This window comes from Piliocolobus tephrosceles, chromosome 20 (genome assembly GCF_002776525.5).
Source record: "Piliocolobus tephrosceles isolate RC106 chromosome 20, ASM277652v3, whole genome shotgun sequence".
NCBI classification, from domain to species: Eukaryota; Metazoa; Chordata; class Mammalia; order Primates; family Cercopithecidae; genus Piliocolobus; species Piliocolobus tephrosceles.
Window position 1 is genome coordinate 51,731,519 of NC_045453.1, and position 15,739 is coordinate 51,747,257.

The following is a 15,739-nucleotide window of genomic DNA, read 5'->3' on the forward strand; positions in this document are numbered from 1 at the left end:
CAAACAAACATCAGAACCAAGTGAGATACCTGAGGAGTGCAAGGTTTGCTAAACACCAGAGAAATCATCACATTAAAAAACTGAAGTAGAGGCCGGGTTCAGTGGCTCACACCTGTAATCCCAGGACTTTGGGAAGCCAAGGCAGGAGGACTGCTTGAGCCCAGGAGTTCGAGACCAGCCTAGGCAACAAAGCGAGACCTTGTCTCTACAAAAAAATCAAAAAATTAGCCAGATGTGGAGGCCCGCACCTGTGGTTCCAGCTACATGGGAGACTGAGGCAGGAGGATCACTTGAGCCCAGGAGTTCAAGGCTGCAGTAAGCCATGTTTATGCCACTGCACTCCAGCCTGGGTGACAGAGAGAGACCCTGTCTCAAAAAACAAAAACTGAAGAAGAAAAAAGGCACATAATCATTTCAGTAGAAGCAGAAAAAAAATAAAAAGATAACATTAGAAATCTATGACTACAAAGGAATTTCTTAATCTAAAAAAAGCACCTACAAAAATGTAACAAAATGCTTAATGATGAATCAGTAGAAACTTCTTTGAAAAAAGTAAAAAATGTAGAATTGAAAATATCATTTAAACTAGCATCCACAAATAAAAAGTATCTAGGAATAAAATGAAAAAATATATGAAAGACATCCTCAAACTGATCTACTAATTTAATGCAACTCCAACCACAAACTTGAACAGGGAAACTGAGAAAGAGTAAAAAAGATCAAGACACTTCTAGAAAATCAATAAAAACAAAAACAAAAGATGGGGTTTGTCTTACCAAAACTACTACAATGCAAGGTAAAAAAACTAATGTACTGGCAAACGGGCAGACAAACAGGCAGAAGGGGCAGACTCCACACACCAGAAACCAATGCATGCATTTATGAAACTGATGCATGCTGGCAGCAGCACTGTGAATTAGTGGGAAATGAAGAGATGACTCATTCAATCAACCGTGGTCAAACAATTGTTCATATCTATTTGAGAAAAAATTAAATTGAACCCTATCTCATATAAGACTCAAAAATCAATTACAGATGGGTTAAAAACTCAAATATGCGAAACTAAAACCTTTCAGAGGATATTTTTATGAACTCAAAATCATAAAGGAGTTTTTTAACTAGACAGAGAAAATATAAACCATAAAGAAAAATAATGACAGCTTTGGCCATATTAAAATTAAAACTTTTCTAAAACTGGGAGAAAATATTTGCAATCCATATCCAACAAAGGATTTCTATCTAGAATATGTAAAGAAGTCTCAAAATTCAATAGTAAAACGCAACAGTCCAATCAGAAAATGGGCAAATGACAAACAGATATCTCACCAAGAAGGATATACAGATGGTAAAAAAGCATACGAAAAGATATTCGACAACATTAGCCATGGGAAAATGCAAAATAAAACCACAACGAGATATCACTACACACCTAGCAGAAAGACAAATAAAAAATAATAACACCAAATGCTGGTGAGAGTGCAGAGAAATGTTCATAGTAACTTTATTTTTTATTTTTTTTAATTTTTGAGATGGAGTCTCACTCTGCTGCCCAGGCTGGAGTGCAGTGGCCTGATCTCGGCTCACTGCAACCTCCGCCCTCCCAAGTTCAAGTGATTCTCTTGCCTCAGTCTCCTGAGTAGCTGGGATTACAGGCGCCTGCCACCGCGCCTGGCTAATTTTTGTATTTTTCATAGAGTTTCACCATCTTGGCCAGGCTGGGCTTGAACTCCTGACCTCGCGATCCACCCACCTTGGCCTCCCAAAGTGTTGGGATTACAGGCATAAGCCACCGTACCCGGCCATCATAGTAACTTTATTCTTAACAGCCACAAACTGGAAACAACCCTGACATCCTTCAATGTGTGAACGGTTAAACTACAGTACATTTATACCCTGGCATATTACTCAGGCAGAGGGAATAAACTACTGATATATGCAACTTGGATGGATTTTAAGGAAACAGGCTGAGTTAAAAAAAAAAAAAAGGCAATCTGAGCCAGGCCTGGTGGCTAACACCTGTAATCCCAGCACTTTGGGTGGGAAGTCGAGGCGGGCAGATCACCTGAGGTCAGGAGTTCAAGACCAGCCTGGCTAACATAGTGAAACCTATTTCTACTAAAAATACAAAAAATTAGCTGGGCGTGGTGGCGCATGCCTGTAGTCCCAGCTACTCGGGAGGCTGAGGCGGGAGAACCACTTGAACTCGGGAGGCAGAGGTTGCAGTGAGCTGAGATCACGCCACTGCACTCCAGCCTGGGTGACAGAGTAAGACTCTGTCTCAAAAAAAAAAGGGCAATCTCGTCGGCCGGGCGTGGTGGCTCACACCTATAATCCCAGCACTTTGGGAAGCCGAGGTGGGTGGATCACTAGGTCAGGAGTTTTAGACCAGCATGGCCAACATGGTGAAATCCCATCTCTACTAAAAATAAAATTAGCCAGGCATCTTAGCGCACTCTTGTAATGCCAGCTACTTGGGAGGCTGAGGCAGGAGAATTGCTTGAACCCAGGAGGCAGAGTTTGCAGTGAGCCAAGATCACGCCATTGCACTCCAGCCTGGGCAACAGAGCAAGACTCTGTCTTGAAAAAAAAAAAAAAAAAAAAGGCAATCTTAAAAGGTTGCATATTGTATGATTCCATTTATATAATATTTATGAGATAAAATTATAGAAGTGAGGAAGAGATGAGTGGTTGCCAGAGGGTTATGGATGGGAGAGGAGTGTGTAGCTACAAAGAGGGAGTAGGAGGGAACCTGTGGCAATGGAACCATGGAACATTTCTCTATCTCGATTGTGAAGTTGGTGACATGAACATACACATGTAATAAAAGTGTACAAATCCAAAGAAATGCATGTGTAACTGCTTAACTCTAATAAATTATAGGGATTAAACCAGTGTCAATTTTCTAGTTTTCATATTTGTACTACAGTTATGCAATATGTTACCACTGGGGGAAACTGAATGACAGTTTTCAGGACCTCCCTGGACCTTTTTTTGTAACGGCCTGTGAATCTATAATTATTTCAAAATAAAAGCTTCATCAACACATACCATAAAGAAATGGGGGGGAGAGGCATCATAAACTGGGAGAAAATATTTGTAAGACATATAACCAGCAAAACATAAGTATCCAAGAAAAAACAATCCAGGCTGGGCACAGTGGCTCACGCCTGTAATCCCAACACTCTGGGAGGCTGAGGCGGGTGGATCACCTGAGGTCGGGAGTTCGAGACCAGCCTGACCAACATGGAGAAACCGTGTCTCTACTAAAAATACAAAAAAAATAGCTGGGCGTGGTGGCACTTGCCTGTAATCCCAGCTACTCAGGAGGCTGAGACAGGAGAATCGCTTGAACCCAGGAGGTGGAGGTTGAGGTGAGCCAGGATTGCGCCATTGTACTCCAGCCTGGGTCACAAGCACGAAACTCCATCTTAAAAAGAAAAAACAATCCAACAGAAAAGTGGGCAGAGGTGGTGCCCAGAGTAAGGTGCCTCTGCCTCCCAACGAAGTCTCCGCAGGTCTGGCAAGGCAGTAGGGGGTGGAAGGAAAGTCTTCTCATCCCTTCCATTATTCAGGCCTTGACAACCACTGTGCAACATCCAACCACAAGACTTTCATATCCTCTGGGAGCTGAGGGGCATGTCCCTCACTATTCTTTTACAAAACCCAATGAGTTGTGATATCTTAACACAGAAGAACCAATTGCCAGAGAATCTGTGGCGAACACATGTTCTCTTCCCTTACAACATGCACACAGCCTGTTACCTGGGATGGAACAGATGACAGTCATGGATGGGTCCGTCCGCCTCCCATGAGAAGGAAAAATCAAATCACAACACGGTGCTATGGTCTACATGTTGGTATCCCCCCAAATTCATATGTTGGAACCCAGTGCCCAATGTAATAGTATTAACAGTGGGGACTTTGGAAAGTGATAAGTAATGAGGGTTCCATCCTCACGAATGGGACCAGTGCCCTTATTTAAGAAAAGGCTCAAACAAGCTCCCCAGCCTCCCTATCTTATGTGAGTGTACAGCAAGTAGGTATCATCTTTGAAGCAGAAAGCAAGCCCAGGCCGGGCGCGGTGGCTCACACCTGTAATCCCAACACTTCGGGAGGCCAAGGCGGGTGGATCACGAGGTCAAGGGTTTGAGACCAGCCTGACCAACATTGGTGAAACCCCATCTCTACTAAAAATACAAAAAGTAGCTGTAATCCCAGCTACTCAGGAGGCTGGGCAGGAGAATCGCTTGAACCTGGAAGGCGGAGGTTGCAGTGAGCCAAGATCACGCCATTGTAATCCACCATGGGTGACAGAGTGAGACTCTATCTCAAAAAAAAAAAAAAAGAAAGAAAGCCCTCAACAGACAGTGAATCTGCTGGGATCTTGAACGTCCCATTCTCCAGAACTGTGAGCAATAAATTCCTATTGTTTATAAATTACTCAGTCTAAGGTATTTTGTTATGGCAGCACAGGCAGACTAAAACCCATGGTGATGCCAGGAGGTCCAGACCCCAAAGAAAGGGTTATCCTGAGGACACCCCGACAACTACGGCCTCTTAAAGTACCTCTAATCTCTATCCTTGTACTTCCCCAACCCCAAACCCAACATTAGAGGTGTCTGAGCATGAGTCCCCTATTCAAAACTCTTCACTGGGATTTCCCACAGCATCACAAGCCCTTTTGTCGGTGCTTGTGTTAGTCTGTTCTTGCAATGCTATAAAGAACTACCTGAGACTGGGTAATTTATAAAGAAAAGAGGTTTAATTGGCTTGCAGTTCTGCAGACTCTACAGGAAGCATGGCTGGGAAGGCCTCAGGAGACTTACAATCATGGTGGAAGGCAAAAGGAGGCAGGTGTGTCCTACATGACTGGAGCAGGACGAAGAGAGCAAAGAGAGAGGTATGACACACTTTTAAACAATCAGAGCTAGAGAGAACTCACTATCCTGAGAACAGCAAGTGGGAAATCTGCCCCCATGATACAATCACCTTCAACCAGGCCCGTCCTCCAATACTGGGCGTTACAGTTCAACATGAGATTTGGTCAGGAACACAAATCCAAACAGTATCAGTGCCCCTGCCCAAACCTCCATCTTATGGCACAGGCAACTTCACACCTGCAATGCCACCACATAACCAACTCCTGGCTCATGTTCTTGAACAGGCAGCTCCATCTCTCCCTGCCTTCACCCATGCATGCTGCACTGTGGAATGTCCTCTCCTAAGGCGAGTTGAGTTATCCTCTGAGACCCAACTCGGATGCCACCTTGGAGCCTTCTATGAACCAAGTGAATTGCTCCTTCTCTGAGACACATTTGAACTACCTCTACTCTCATGTCTAGCCTGCTGAATTACACCTAAATCTGGTCCTCTCCCTGACTATAAGATTCCCAAGGATAGGGTCCATTCATCTCCTCTTTAATACTTGGGGTGTGGTACAGTTATACATTAAAACTTTGCTGACTTGGGTCCACCAATGTTACTAAATCAGACTGTGGTTTTTTGTTTTTGTTTTTTTTTAGATTTATACCTATTTATCCAATGTATCTTTACTGTCCCCAAATTCCAAATTCCACAGTAAGCATTCCAAAAAAGAGGTCAAGCACCCTGGACCGATTTCACCAAATAAATAACACTTCAGTTATATATATGATACAGCCAAAGCTGAGAGCTGTAATTCATATAAACACATACCCAAATCTTAGTGTTTCATACTGAAAATAATGGGCAACAGATTAGAGGTATGGTTGAAGTTTATACCACAAAGATGACGTTTTCGGTGCATAAATTTCTTTGTCTTTAAAATACTGGCATTTTAACATTCATTTAAATGAAAAATATATTATTAGCTTCTATGTTAATTAAGTTTTAAATCAAGGAACATCCTGAGGCTTTTCTACATTTTTTTTAACTGATCATTAAAAAGCAAATGTGCACACACACACAAAAAGCAACAATGCATCTTAAATGATTATTTTCCTAGGCCCTCACAGTTGCTTTCAGGAGGATGCAGCAAGCTCAGTGCCCAGGTTTACAGAATAAATGTTAAAAAGCCTTTGCTACCAGAGCTGGAAATTCAAGTCTAAATTCAGTGGCATTTTTATTTTGTTGCCTGTTTTTAAGAAGTGTAGGACAACCCAAAAAGATCGATTTTCCAAATATCTGAAAGTATATAACTTACGTAAGTATGCTGAGAAGTTAGAGTATATTATAACTTAAAAATGATGCCTCATCTTCTCTTGTGCATTCTTGAGTCCACTCTCTGAGGCCTGAAAACAAGCATTCTTTCACAATGAGGAGACTTTGATAGGGTATGACCCCATCAAAAATATGATTACATGTGTGTTTTTAGTGGAGCGAGAAAGATCCTAAGAGTCTTAAAAAATGAATTTGGGGAGGGAATGGAAGTAGATTAAACAGTATCACAAGATTGTCCTGTCATTTAAATACAAAGCAGAGATAAACTCTAATAAAGAAAGTCAATGACCTTCCAGATTATTCTGTGGGAAAATCTAAGGCACTCTGAAATTCACATTTGTCTTCTTTCTAGTGTTGCTGGCCTATGTCACAAGCAACTGCTCTCATTAAATAGACCAGAAATTAACTTCAGGCTTCTAATCTCCAGATTTCAAATTTTATCTAGGAAATGATTATGCTTCTATCATCTTAAAGAACTTTCATTAGTTATGGGAACAGAAACAGAAAACAGCAAAGGCCCTAGAACTTCTGAAGTTGCAGCTATAATTCAAGAATGAGAAATCATTTCACTGTTGTCCTCTCCCAACACATGCACCAATCTTATCACCAAAACAACCAGTATCAAGGAATGAATCATAAACTTAACAAAAGAACGAGGAAAAACGACAAATGAGCGAAGGCTTCACTGGTGACCACTCAGATAAAGTCTGAAAGGCAACTTCAGTGCAAAAAAGAATCAGCTTTTGTTATTATTCAGATGGTAATTCTGAATGCCAGTTTACTTATTAAAAAAAACAAAAAACACTTCAGCTTCAACAATGGAAATAGGATAATGCAAGTAACAAAAAAATTAGAACTTAAAAATCCTTTGTTACTAAAAGTAAGTCAAACATTGATACTCTACCAAGAATAATTCCATGGAACAGTCCTTTTAGTTACTCTATACTCTCAACCTAGTCAGTTGACCCATGACCTGAGCCTCCCCTTCCTGCTGTGCCCACAGAAAATACCCACCAGCCACCGCATGGGATGCTTTACTAATAGGCAAAATCTAGTAGGTTTCCATTGTTGTTGTTGTTGCTGTTGTTTTGAGACAGGATCTTGGTCTGTCGCCCAGGCTGAAGTGCAGTGGCGTGATCACAGTTCACTGAAACCTCAACCTACCCAGGCTCAAATCATCCTCCTGCCTCAGCCTCCCGAGTAGCTGGGACTACAGGTGTAAGCCACCACGCCCAGCTAATTTTTGTATTTTTTGTAGAGATGAGGTTTTGCCATATTGCCCAGGCTGTTAAGTCCTGAGCTCAAGCACTCCGCTCGCCTCAGACTCTCAAAGTGCTAGGATTACAGGCGTGACCCCGCTGTGTCCGGCCTGAATCTAGTTTTTATTTAATACCTAGTCAGAAACCGACATAGGCACCCACACCTGGTACAGGTCCTTAGGTTCTTGTAAAACTCATCCCTTCAAATTCTGACTCTTTGTATGACCTGAGACAGGTTATTCAACTCCTTTAATTCTCTGGTTTTCTTACCTCTGAAATGGGATAATAACAACAGTTTCTATTTCATGGCTCCTGTAAGGATTACATGAGATCAGATATATAATTATGGAGCCTAGTGCCTGATACACAGTGGGTGCTCGGTCTGTTAAACAGAATCATTTTAACAAGAGTACAAGCAAACAGCACATGATCAATCCACTTTGTAACCCAAGAACTCTGAAAACTAATGTTTTCCAGTCACCTTTACATAGAAAGAAAAGTTCTGATAATCATTAATGAAATAGTTTTACAATCTAATCATTTCAAAGCAAAACCTGTTATGATGGAGAACAGATCACTGGTTGCCAAAGGTGAAGGGGTAAGGGGCACTACAACCGGGTGGCAGAAGGGAAGTTGGGGAGGAAGGAGCTGATGGAACTGTCCCATGTGCTGATTTCAATAGTGGTTACAAAACTCAATGCACTGATTAAAACTCTGAAAACTACATACCCAAGAATAATTTTATTTTACATAAATTAAAAATAATTTGTATTTTTTTTTAGTTTCTAGGTTTTTCTTGAGACAAAGTCACGCTCTGTCGCCCAGGTTGAAGTGCAGTTGCACTATCTTGGCTCACTGCAACCTCTGCCTCATGGGTTCAAGCGACTCTCCCACCTCAGCCTCCCAAGTAGCTGGGATTACAGGTGTGTGCCACCATGCCCGGCTAATTTTTGTATTTTTAGTAGAGACAGGGTTTCACCATGCTGGCCAGGCTGGTCTCAAACTCCTGACCGCAAGTGATCTGCCCACCTTGGCCTCCCAAAGTGCTAGAATTACAGGCGTGAGCCACCACACTGGGCCCAGAATAATTTTTAAATGAAAAAAAAAAAAAAAAAATCTAATCTTTTCTAACTAGAAGATAAATCAACAGTGACACAAATGAATTTCTATGTCCAAGATATTGTAACAGCCATATTCTATATATTATCCTATAATTAACATCAGTCAAATCCAATTTTAAACCACCTCTGATTAATTCAAGCACAAAACATCAATACTAAAATAAATACAAGTAACTGCTTTTTTACACAATAGAAGCAAAAAGACTTTAGAAATACACTTACATCAACTCAAAATATAAGTGGTACTCCTCGTTTCCCTGACAAAGGGGAGTTTTATGACATTATAGGGTTGGCTTTATAGCTCTCTACTTTGCTACCAGATAACTAGGTTCTTCATGTGCATGAATTATTGTCCTCAATCTCTAAAAAGTAGACTTGAGGTTTAATACAGCTTAAAATGATTAGACATGTACATGTCAAGAACTAACAATACACTTAAAAGTCAATGCACACATTCTGCGTTTTTAAAAAGCCGTGTTTCATTCGCAAAACATTAATTCATAAACTACATAACAGCAAAGGTGAAGTTTCAATACAAACATGCTTTACAACTATCACCTCTTGGTTTCACTGTACACAGGCGGCTTCATTACCAAATAATTAAACTTCTAAAAAAATTGTCAGGCCAGGCCCCTGGCTCATACTTGTAATCCCAGCACTTTCAGAGGCCAAGGTGGGAGGATTGCCTGAGTCCAGGAGTTTGAGGCAGGTCTGGGTAACATGGCGAAAACTCATCTCTAGTAAAGATACAAAATATTAGCCAGGCACAGTGGGGCACACTTGTAGAACCAGCTACTCAGGAGGCTGAGGCACGAGAATCACCTGAACTCAGGAGGCTGAGGCACAAGAATCAACTGAACCTAGGAGGTGGAGGCTGCAGCGAGCTGAGATCACACCACTGCCCTCCAGCCTGAGAGTGGGACCCAGTCTCAAAAAAATGAAAAAAGAAAAAATTTTTTTTTAATTAAAATAAGCTAGAGAAGAACAAAGCAATGTGAGAATGAGTATTGTAAAAATAAGAACAAACCAAATGTCCATCAATTGGTGAATATGTAAACAAATTATTATATATCTACACAATGGAATACCGCTCAGTAATTAAAAAGGAATAAACTATCGAAACTCCCAACAATAAAGATGGTTCTCAAAATAATTATGATGGCCAGGCATGGTGTGGCTCATGCCTGTAATACCAGCGCTTTGGGAGGCTGAGACAGGAAGATTGCTTGAGACCAGGAGTTCAAGAGCAGCCTGTATAACACAGCAAGATCCTCTCTAAAACAAAATTAAAATTAAAAAAAAAAAAAAGATGATGATGATGATGATGAAAGAAGCCAGACTAACCCCTACCCCCTAAAAAGCACATACTCCAAGACTGCAGTTAGATAAAAACCTAGGAAATGCGGCCGGGCATGGTGGCTCACTCCTGTAATCCCAGCACTTTGGGAGGCCAAGGTAGGCAGATCATTTGAGGTCAGGAGTTCGAGACCAGCCTGACCAACATGGTGAAACCCCATCTCTACTAAAAATACAAAGAAAAAGTAGCCGGGCATGGTGGAGGGCGCCGGTAATCCCAGTTACTTGGGAGGCTGAGGCAGGAGAATCGCTTGAACTCAGGAGGCAGAGGTTGCAGTGAGCCGAGATCGCACCATTGCACTACAGCCTGGGTGACAGAGGGAGACTTCATCTCAAAAAAAAAAAAAAAAAAAAAAAACACCTAGGAAATGCAAAGCAAACTTATCTACAGTGATAGATCAGAGGTTTCCTGGAAGAGGAGTGGCTGGAGGGATGACAAAGAAGCAAGAGGAAACTTTTAGGGGTGATGGATACCTTCATTATCTTGTTGAGGTGATGGTTTCACTGGCATAAACATATCAAATTGTACACTTCAATATGTGCATTAACTGTATAACAATTATACCTCAATAAAGCTGTTTAAAAAAATACAGAAAAAAAAATCCTCTTCCTGGCCTGGTATATTGTGTTTACATCACCCTCTTTTCCAAACAAGTTCATATCCTGAAAAGTCACAGAATTGTAATACCTTTCCCCTGGTGATTTGCATGCATAAACAAAACCTTAAAACCCAGAAATGTAATTATAATAAAATTTAACAATAGTTAATTAATATTTACATGGCTGTGACTATGTGCTAGACACTATTACAAGCATTTTTCTTATATTAATTTATCTAACGCTCACATCAACCCTATTTTACAGATGAAGAAACTGAGGTAGTGAAGGGATAAGTTATCTGACCAAGGTCACAAAGCTGATAAGCAGAGGAGCTAGAATTTGAACTCTAGCCCTAGAGTTAATTTCCTAACCCATCACACTCTACTGCCACACACAATGTAAGGGATGTTAACACAAGAAGCAACGAATATCGCACTTGTAAAATACTTTTCTTTCTCACACTCACAGAATATAAATATTCACTACAATTGGCAACACCACATGAAACTAAATAAAAAACAACAGTGGCCTTATTTTCTTTTCCCAATTAATAGATGGTGGGAGAAGCAGAAAGGCTGGACAACTTTCTTAGGACACAAAGCAAATAACTGGCAAGTTGACCAGTTACTGGAAAGCTGGTTCCTTACATTCTTAATCCAATTCTTTTCATGGTTTTCAAAATCTCGATTATTTTAAGTAACATCATAAGGGAGAGAAAATCTAACATAACAACAAAAAACGTAAAAGTTGTTTCTGTTTTCTCATACTCCTTACTGACTCCTTAATTTCATCCAGAGGGTCTCAATCTCTGCAGATACAGGTCTGGAGTCTGTTTTTAAAGCTCCCAGGCTCCCAGGTGAATGTTATGTGCAGCCAAGGTCGAGAACTCTTGATTTAGATTTCTCATTACAGAAAGACAGAAGGCAGCTGGGTGTGGTCGCTAATACCCCCTATCCTGCACTTTGATAGGCGGAGGCAGAAAGATGGCTTGAGCCCAGGAGTTGGAAGTTACAGTGAGCTACGATCCCGCCACTGCACTTCAGCCTGGGCAACAGGGTTATACCCTGTCTCAAAAAATAAAAACATATATGAAATAAAACAAAATGGGAAGACAGAAGAAAGTAAGGTGCCACAAAAAGCTTTGGTAAACCAAGGCCCAATGTTTTCCAAGTCAGTATTGAACTGCTGTCCACATGCAAACTTTTGAGTTCAACCTTTAATTAAAAGCACACATGCATACAAGATATGAGAAAGCAAGAAGCACAGTAAACAACTTTTTAAAAAAAAACGCAAGCCAGTGGTAAATTGGATGTTAAGACTTACAGAGAAAACCCTACATTTCAGATGTTATGTCATAACAGAAGTTACATAAAAGTATATCGGGATGACAGAATCTCTTTTCAACTTTTTGGAATGCTAAATTGATGCCCAAACATCAAGTCAATGAACTAAAAGCACAGAAGAACCTGTCAAATATCCACTGCATTTAGACCATGGAATAAATTGATAATACACTGTGAATCTAGTTAAGAAGCACGGGTTGAAGAAAGAATGGGCCAGGCCGGGCGCGGTATCTCACTCCTGTAATCCCAGGACTTTGGAGGCCGAGGCGGGTGGATCACCTGAGGTCACGAGTTCCAGACCAGCCAGGCCAACATAGTGAAACTTCGTCTCTACTAAAAATACAGAAATTAGTCGGGGGTGATGGCGGCGCGCGCCTGTAATCCCAGCTACTGGGGACGCTGAGGCAGGAGAATTGCTTGAACCTGGCGGGGTTAAGGGGTGAGATGGCAGTGAGCCAAGATGGCGCCACTGCACTCCAAACCAGGCAACAGAACGAGATTCCATCTAAGGGAAACAAGAAAAAGAAAAAAGAAAACAAAAAGAAAGAAAGAAAGGGCTATATCTTTAGCCCATGCCCTGACTCAATGTTCCTTGAACTTTAAGGTGCACTTCTTGAGGAAGATTCTGATTCAGCAGCTCTGGAGTGAGGCATGAAGTGTAATTCTAACAAGCTCCCAGAAGATGCTGATGCTGCTGGTAGGTGGACCAAACTTCGAACAACAAGGCCCTAATTAGGTAACTGGAATATTGGTTGTAACACTAGCCAACTGGCTTACAAATATCGTTATGTCTAGGATCCAAAAAGTAAGGGTCAATACCATTAATTCCTACTCCCGGCCAAAAAAAAATTAAAAACTAAAACTAAAAAACAGGGTTCAAGGGAAGGAGAAAACAAATACTGTCTAGCAGTGCTAAGAACCATAAAATACTGTTATTTGTCTCAACCTAGTAGATGTCAAGGTGATAAAGTGTAGGCTCCATGAGTTAATGGATTTTTTTAGTTAACTGCTGAATCCTTACGGCCTAGCACAAATTAAGTACTCAAGAAATGCACTGAATAAATGAATGAATGGGAAGTATATACAAACGCAATCAGTATTTACGTCACATCCCCAAAAATATCCGGGAAGGGGGAGGTATTTGTACTTCTGGATGCAGGTAGCCATGATTTGATACAAATACCTGGCCCATCTACTGCATTCCCTTTCTCCGACGATAAAGTTAACCTTCCTGAATAGTATTTCCACCTTAAAGCCCATGCTGATGGCACCCTGATGTTTAGCAACTTTTTGGCTTTTTGAAAACAATGAAGAAAGGTGGAAGTAGAGGGAGAAGGATTCGGAAAAGTCTCAAAAACTCAAAGCAAAAAACCAGAAGGGAGGAGATGGGCAAACAGTTCAGTTCACTTGAAGGAACATCTGAGGCTGTCAGAGGTCCATGAGGTCCATGTGCTTACCTATGATGGTGGCGGGGTTTGGGCTCGGGCTTTTATGTTTTGTTACTGTCCAGGGTCACTGGTGGAGCAGTACCTGGCTGTGGAAACTCGGACTACACGGGTAGCCGGCGCTGCAGCCAACGTTCAGAAGCCTAGAGGAAGCACTTTCGCGCCTACTTCCTACTTCCCAGGGTCTCCGCGCGCTTTTGAGAACTCAGCCGCCGCCCAAACACAAGATGATCTGGGCAGCTTCGCTGTTGGATTGAGGCCACCGCCAGGATTTAAGATGGCAGCGAAACACTTCGATGGCCCGTGGAATATGCCCGAAAGAAAAATGGCCTCTGTTCAGAATATCGCGGCTTTCAAAGTGAGCCCAAAACAAAAATGGCGCCGGACGCAGGTTATTTAAAGGCTGGGAACCCAATGACTATGATTAGCAAGTAACGAATCACGGTAACTCACAGTGCTAGCCGTTGAACTGATCCAGAGAAAAAAACCGCTTTTCTGTGGTATATCTTCTTAACATTGGAAAATGACTAGTTCAAGAATGAAACATATATTCGGTGCGAAAGATTATGGGAAAGGAAAGGTAGCTTTCACAGTGCCGGATAAACTTTCATGAAAATAGCCATGTTTGAACATAACTTCCTCTTTTTTTTTTTTTAATGTTAAAAGAGAACAAAAGGTTTGTCCTGGAACCCAGAAGCAGGATGGGGAAATAACGGATGAATTACCTAATCTATGAAGAGTATCGAGCCGTAAAAGCCCGCGCTTCCGGGTCAGCCCTCAAGAAGGACTGAGGGCGGATGCTTTAGTAGAAGGCAACTAGCTCTCACGGCGCATGTCCGTTCTCCAAACCCGATCCCGGAAGTTACTGGAGGTTAACTCCTGATTTTCCAGACAACCGCAGAGAGAGGCGGGATACTGGCGCTGAGCCACAAATCCAAGCGCTTTGTGATTGGTCGTGTTAGGCCAGAGAGCAGAAGGCAGTGGACTACTTCTTTCATTCATTCAGTAAATCATTGCTAAGCGCTCAACAGAAGGCAGAAGCTGTACAATTTTGATATGTTATTTAAATTGTATGCGTTCTTTTAAAATTTCATTTTCAACAATTTGCTCGAATATACACTGAAAAACTTCGCTCCCCGTTTTTTCCGGTGACGGCCGCAGTTGACTGGAGCTTCATGGAAAACCCGGAGAGGCGGAGTGCGGGCGGCCCGGCGCCGACCGCAGAGCTGCGCGTGCTCCGTACCTCCGCGCTACGCGAAGGTTGCCGGGATCCGCGGCAGCAGCGGCGGCTTGAGATCTGTCTCTGGGGCCTGCTGGCGGCGGCCTGGGGCGGCGCGGCGGCTGGTGGGCAGGTGAGAGCGCTGGAACTTTAGGTGGAAAAGCCGCTTTCTGTCCGGCCGAAGAGAGTGGAAGGGGCTTGTAGGCGCCTCCCTCTCCACCCGCAAAGGTCGCCGGTGTCCTCACTGAAGGATATTTGAGGGCGGGGACAAGGAGGAGGCTGGCTCTCTGTAGGAGGCGAAAGACCGACCTCTGAAATAGCTGCCGACGGTAAATGTCGCGGTAGGCACGGATTCGGGCGGCGAGGAGGTCTTCCACACCGGACCTGTGACTTCCAGTCCCTTCCCTCGCTGGGAGGAGCCCCGTGTGCCCCCCCCGTGACTGTCTGGAGGGTGCACGGTGTACCCCAGGCTGTCGGGAGGTGGGGGCGGCCTTCCGACGGCGTCGAGCCGTTGTGCATGGCCCTGCCAGCTGCGTGAAAGCAGCCGCGGGGCTTGCAGGGCTGTGGATCTTGTAGGGATGACCCTCTAAGGTCATGCTCATCTTCCTCCCAGATGATACCCAAATCCTGTTTCAGAGACTGTCAATATGACGGTTTCATTCATTCATTAACATCGTCAGTTTATCCATGACAGATATACACGTGTCTACAGCACTGCCGAGTTAGTAGATACAGCAATGACCAAGATGGACGTGCAGGGTCCTGACTCCTTGTTCTAGTTATGGGAGATAAACAATACTCGCCCTATCCATGGGTTCCGCATCTGTGAATTCAACGAACTGCGGATAGAAAATATTCTGGGTCGGCGGGGTTTGGTGGCTCACGCCTGTAATCCCAGCACTTTAGGAGCCCGAGGCGGGCGGATCACTAGAGTCACGAGTTTGAGGCCAGCCAGGCCAACATGGGCGAAACCCGGTCTCTACTAAAAGTACAAAAAAATGAGCCGGGCGCAGAGGAGCGCGCCTGTAATCCCAGCTACTTGGGAGGCAGAGGCAGGAGAATCGCTTGAGCCCTGGAGGTGGAGATTGCAGTGACCCAAGATCGTGCCACTGCACTCCAGATTGGGCGACATAGACTCTATTTAAAAAAATAAACAAAAATATTCTGGGGAAAAAATGATGGTTACATCCGTACTGAA

General features: G+C 42.8%; 2 protein-coding genes across 5 annotated transcripts in view; one reads left to right on the forward strand and one right to left on the reverse strand.

The window, feature by feature from the left end:
• Window positions 1-14,351, reverse strand: part of SLX4IP (SLX4 interacting protein) — a 205,837-nt gene extending 191,486 nt beyond the window's left edge. The window contains exon 1 of one of the 3 annotated variants that reach the window (XM_023217854.2): window positions 14,048-14,351. The gene's annotated coding sequence lies outside the window, so the exon portion shown is untranslated. Of the gene's footprint in view, window positions 1-13,334; window positions 14,014-14,047 lie in introns of those variants that run through there. The other 2 variants (XM_023217853.2, XM_023217852.2) reach the window with 2 other exon arrangements.
• Window positions 14,222-15,739, forward strand: part of MKKS (McKusick-Kaufman syndrome) — a 29,088-nt gene continuing 27,570 nt past the window's right edge. The window contains exon 1 of one of the 2 annotated variants that reach the window (XM_023217850.2): window positions 14,222-14,674. The gene's annotated coding sequence lies outside the window, so the exon portion shown is untranslated. The remainder of the gene's footprint in view (window positions 14,675-15,739) is intronic. The other variant, XM_023217851.2, reaches the window with a different exon arrangement.